This window comes from Rhinoraja longicauda, unplaced genomic scaffold (genome assembly GCF_053455715.1).
Source record: "Rhinoraja longicauda isolate Sanriku21f unplaced genomic scaffold, sRhiLon1.1 Scf000087, whole genome shotgun sequence".
NCBI classification, from domain to species: Eukaryota; Metazoa; Chordata; class Chondrichthyes; order Rajiformes; family Arhynchobatidae; genus Rhinoraja; species Rhinoraja longicauda.
The window spans coordinates 42,501-47,500 of NW_027601305.1; positions in this window are offsets into that span (position 1 = coordinate 42,501).

Below are 5,000 nucleotides of genomic sequence, written 5' to 3' on the forward strand. Positions count from 1 at the left end.
CTGGGGGCTGACTGTCCCTAGTGGGTATAGGATAATGTTAATGTACGGGGATCGCTGGGCGGCACGGACTTGGAGGGCCGAAAAGGCCTGTTTCCGGCTGTATGTGTATGATATGATATGATATGATGCCTGCCTGCTCATTTGGTTCATGATGTCCACGCGGCAGGCGGAATATTTTAAAAGCACTGTTCTGTACGAAGTGCACAATGTCCGTTGGGGAAATGCAGCTGGGGGTCGGTCGACCGGCTGACGACGCCTGCCTGCCGATTTGGTTCACGATGTCCCCGCCGAAGGCGGCATACTTGAAAGTACCGCCGTTCGCGGCGCGCAATTTGCGGGGGGAGGAATTGTTAGTGCACGTCTGTGTGCTAGGTGACGATGCTTGCCGACTTGGTTCATGCCGTCCACGCCGAAGACGGCGCCGTTTAAAGTACTGCCGCTCGAGGTGCACAATTTGCGGGGGAATTGTTAATGGGCGTCGGCGTGCTGGGTGACGATGTGGAGATGTGGAACGCCGAGCCAGATCTATCTTATTTGTTTGCTTGGCCCACTGGACTTTGCATGGGCTTTGCAACACTGTGTGCTAGGTTAAATCACGGCCAATAGAGTGAGTGTTTTTAATGATCCTGATCTGATAAGGGGACTAGAGGTAAAAGAGCCGTTAGGAGGCAGTGATCACAACACGATAAGTTTTACTCTGCAAATGGAAAGGTAGAAGGGAAAATCGGAAGTGTCTGTATTACAGTATAGCAAAGGGGATTACAGAGGCATGAGGCGGGAGCTGGCCAAAATTGACTGGAAGGAGGCCCTAGCAGGGAAGACGGTAGAACAGCAATGGCAGGTATTCCAGGGAATAATGCAGAGGTTGCAGGATCAATTTATTCCAAAGAGGTGGAAAGACTCTAAGGGGAGTAAGAGACACCTGTGGCTGACAAGGGAAGTCAGGGACAGCATAAAAATTAAGGAGAGGAGGTATAACATAGCAAAGAAGAGTGGGAAGACAGAGGATTGGGACTCTTTTAAAGAGCAACAAAAGTTAACTAAAGAGGCAATGCGGGGAGAAAAGATGAGGTGCGAGGGTAAACTAGCCAATAATATAAAGGAGGATAGCAAAAGTTTTTTTAGGTACGTGAAGAGGGAAAAAATAGTCAAGGCAAATGTGGGTCCCTTGAAGACAGAAACGGGGGAATTTATTATGGGGAACAAAGAAATGGCAGACGAGTTAAACCGTTACTTTGGGTCTGTCTTCACTGAGGAAGATACACACAATCTCCCAAATGTTCTAGGGGCCGGAGAACCTAGGGTGATGGAGGAACTGAAGGAAATCCACATTAGGCAGGAAATGGTTTTGGGTAGACTGATGGGACTGAAGGCTGATAAATCCCCAGGGCCTGATGGTCTGCATCCCAGGGTACCTAAGGAGGTGGCTCTAGAAATAGTGGAAGCATTGGAGATCATTTTTCAATGTTCTATATAGATTCAGGATCAGTTCCTGTGGATTGGAGGATAGCAAATGTTATCCCACTTTTTAAGAAGGGAGGGAGAGAGAAAACGGGTAATTATAGACCAGTTAGTCTGACATCAGTGGTGGGGAAGATGCTGGAGTCAATTAGAAAAGACGAAATTGCTGAGCATTTGGATAGCAGTAACAGGATCATTGCGAGTCAGCATGGATTTACGAAGGGGAAATCATGCTTGACAAATCTACTGGAATGTTTTGAGGATGTAACTAGGAAAATTGACAGGGGAGAGTCAGTGGACGTGGTGTACCTCGACTTTCAGAAAGCCTTCGACAAGCTCCCACATAGGAGATTAGTGGGCAAAATTAGGGCACGTGGTATTGGGGGTAGGGTACTGACATGGATAGAAAATTGGTTGACAGACGGAAAGCAAAGAGTGGGTATAAATGGGTCCCTCTCGGAATGGCAGGCAGTGACCAGTGGGGTACCGCAAGGTTCGGTGCTGGGACCCCAGCTATTTACGATATGCATTAATGACTTAGACGGAGGGATTAAAAGTACCATTAGCAAATTTGCAGATGATACTAAGCTGGAGGGTAGTGTGAATTGTGAGGAAGATGCAATAAGGCTGCAGGATGACTTGGACAGGTTGTGTGAGTGGGCGGATACATGGCAGATGCAGTTTAATGTAGATAAGTGCGAGGTTATTCACTTTGGAAGTAAGAGTAGAAAGGCAGATTATTGTCTGAATGGTGTCAAGTTAGGAGGAGGGGGAGTTCAACGAGATCTGGATGTCCTAGTGCATCAGTCAATGAAAGGAAGCATGCAGGTACAGCAGGCAGTGAAGAAAGCCAATGGAATGTTGGCCTTCGTAACCAGAGGAGTTGAGTATAGGAGCAAAGAGGTCCTTCTACAGTTGTAGCGGGCCCTGGTGAGACCGCACCTGGAGTACTGTGTGCAGTTTTGGTCTCCAAATTTGAGGAAGGATATTCTTGCTATGGAGGGCGTGCAGCGTAGGTTCACTAGGTTAATTCCCGGAATGGCGGGACGGTCGTATGTTGAAAGGCTGGAGCGATTGGGCTTGTATACACTGGTATTTAGAAGAATGAGGGGGGATCTTATTGAAACATATACGATAATTAGGGGATTGGACACATTAGAGGCAGGAAACATGTTCCCAATGTTGGGGGAGTCCAGAACAAGGGGCCACCGTTTAAGAATAAGGGGTAGGCCATTTAGAACGGAGATGAGGAAGAACCTTTTCAGTCAGAGAGTGGTGAAGGTGTGGAATTCTCTGCCTCAGAAGGCAGTGGAGGCCAGTTCGTTGGATGCTTTCAAGAGAGAGCTGGATAGAGCTCTTAAGGATAACGGAGTGAGGGGGTATGGGGAGAAGGCAGGAACGGGGTACTGATTGAGAGTGATCAGCCATGATCGCATTGAATGGCGGTGCTGGCTCGAAGGGCTGAATGGCCGACTCCTGCACCTATTGTCTATTGTCTATTGTCTATAATCAACCACTTTATTTTGCCCGTCTTTGTGACTCCTCTTTGACACGTCGATCACCGCTGAGGCTGTTTTACCTGTTTCGCCTATGTACCGTAAGGTACACTCCTTACATTGAACTGCATACACCCCATTATTTCGCTCACGGGTTATCCTCTGTGCTATCCAGTCTCTCCTGTCACCCTGTTCTATGTTTTTGTCTATTACCCAGTGGGAGCAGGCCCCATATTGACATTAATTTGTAACCCTACTGCTCCCCTCGTCTGCTGGTTTTATCACCATCTCATGTTTATCCCTCAGCTCTGCCGTGGTCTCCCTCTCTTTTTTTCTGGTGAGGTTCGGCCTATCCTTTGTCATGGGCATATCCCAGGCTGTTTTAGTAACGTTCTTTTAAAACGTGTCGTGTTTGTTTGGCTTTACCCACGTTCCAGCATTAGAGGCCAATTTTTGCAATGTTTCCTGGGTGGGATTTGCCGGTTTTACAAATGGTGTCACTATCTCACCCTGCTTCCTGATACCCTTATGGGGTCGGCTCTGTTCTTGCAGAACCCTCGGGTGGTGCAGAGTCTGGGCCTTGTTATCAATATCTTGCCCTGCTTCCCGATACCCTTGCGGGTTCGGCTCTGTTCTTGCAGATCCCTCAGGTGGTGCAGAGTCTGGGCGGCATCGTCACCCAGCACACCGACGCCCACTGAAAATTACCCACGCACAGTGCGCGCCTGGAGCGGCAGTAGTTCAAACTACCCCTACCCCTACCCCTACCCCTACCGCTACCCCTACCCCTACCCCTAACCCTAACCCTAACCCTAACCCTAACCCTAACCCTAACCCTAACCCTAACCCTAACCCTAACCCTAACCCTAACCCTAACCCTAACCCTAACCCTAACCCTAACCCTAACCCTGACCCTGACCCTAATGCAGGCAGAGTTATTTATAAAGTGGCCCAGACTCTGCACCACCTGAGGGTTTTGTAACAGAACCAACCCCATAAGGGTTTCAGGAAGCAGGGCAAGATATTGATAACAAGGCGCAGACTCTGCACCACCTCAGGGTTCTGCAAGAACAGAGCCGACCCCATAAGGGCATCAGGAATCAGGGCAAGATATTGATAAAATGGCCCAGACTCTGCACCACCTGAGGGTTCTGCAAGAACAGAGCCGACCCCATAAGGGCATCAGGAAGCAGGGCAAGATATTGGTAACAAGGCCCACGGGGAAGGCGGCATACTTTGGGGTTATTTTGTAGTGAGTTTTGAAGGCATGTGCTAGTGTTACGCATACCGAGGGCGCGCAAAGTTCGGCGCGCCCGGGCCAAAACGCCTCTGCTGGCCGCGGCCGAGTCGGCCGACGGATTGCCACGGACTTGCTTGACGACCTGTCACTCTCCGTGCATCGGTTGCACGCCCGGTTCGTCCTTTCCATTTGTTTCATGATGTACACGCGGCAGGCGGAATATTTTAAAAGCACTGTTCTGTTCGAAGTGCACAATGGCCGTTGGGGCAATGCAACTGGGGGTCGGTCGACCGGCTGACGACGCCTGCCTGCCGATTTGGTTCACGATGTCCCCGCCGAAGGCGGCATACTTGAAAGTACTGCCGTTCGCGGCGCGCAATTTGCAGGGGGGAGGAATTGTTAGTGGACGTCTGTGTGCTGGGTGACGATGCTTGCCGACTTGGTTCATGCCGTCCACGCCGAAGACGGCGCCGTTTAAAGTACTGCCGCTCGAGGTGCACAATTTGCGGGGGAATTGTTATTGGGCGTCGGCGTGCTGGGTGACGATGTGGAGATGAGGAACGCCGAGCCAGATCTATCTTATTTGTTTGCTTGGGCCACTGGACTTTGCATGGGCTTGGCATCATTGTGTGCTACGTTAAATCACGGCCAATTGAGTGAGTATTTTTTATTCAACCACTCTATTTTGCCCGTCTTTGTGACTCCTCTATGACACGCCGATCACCGCTGACGTGTTAATCTGCGTGTTAGGTATCTCGGGGGTCAGTTGGACGGACAGATGTGTAAGGGTTTTGTTCGGAAGG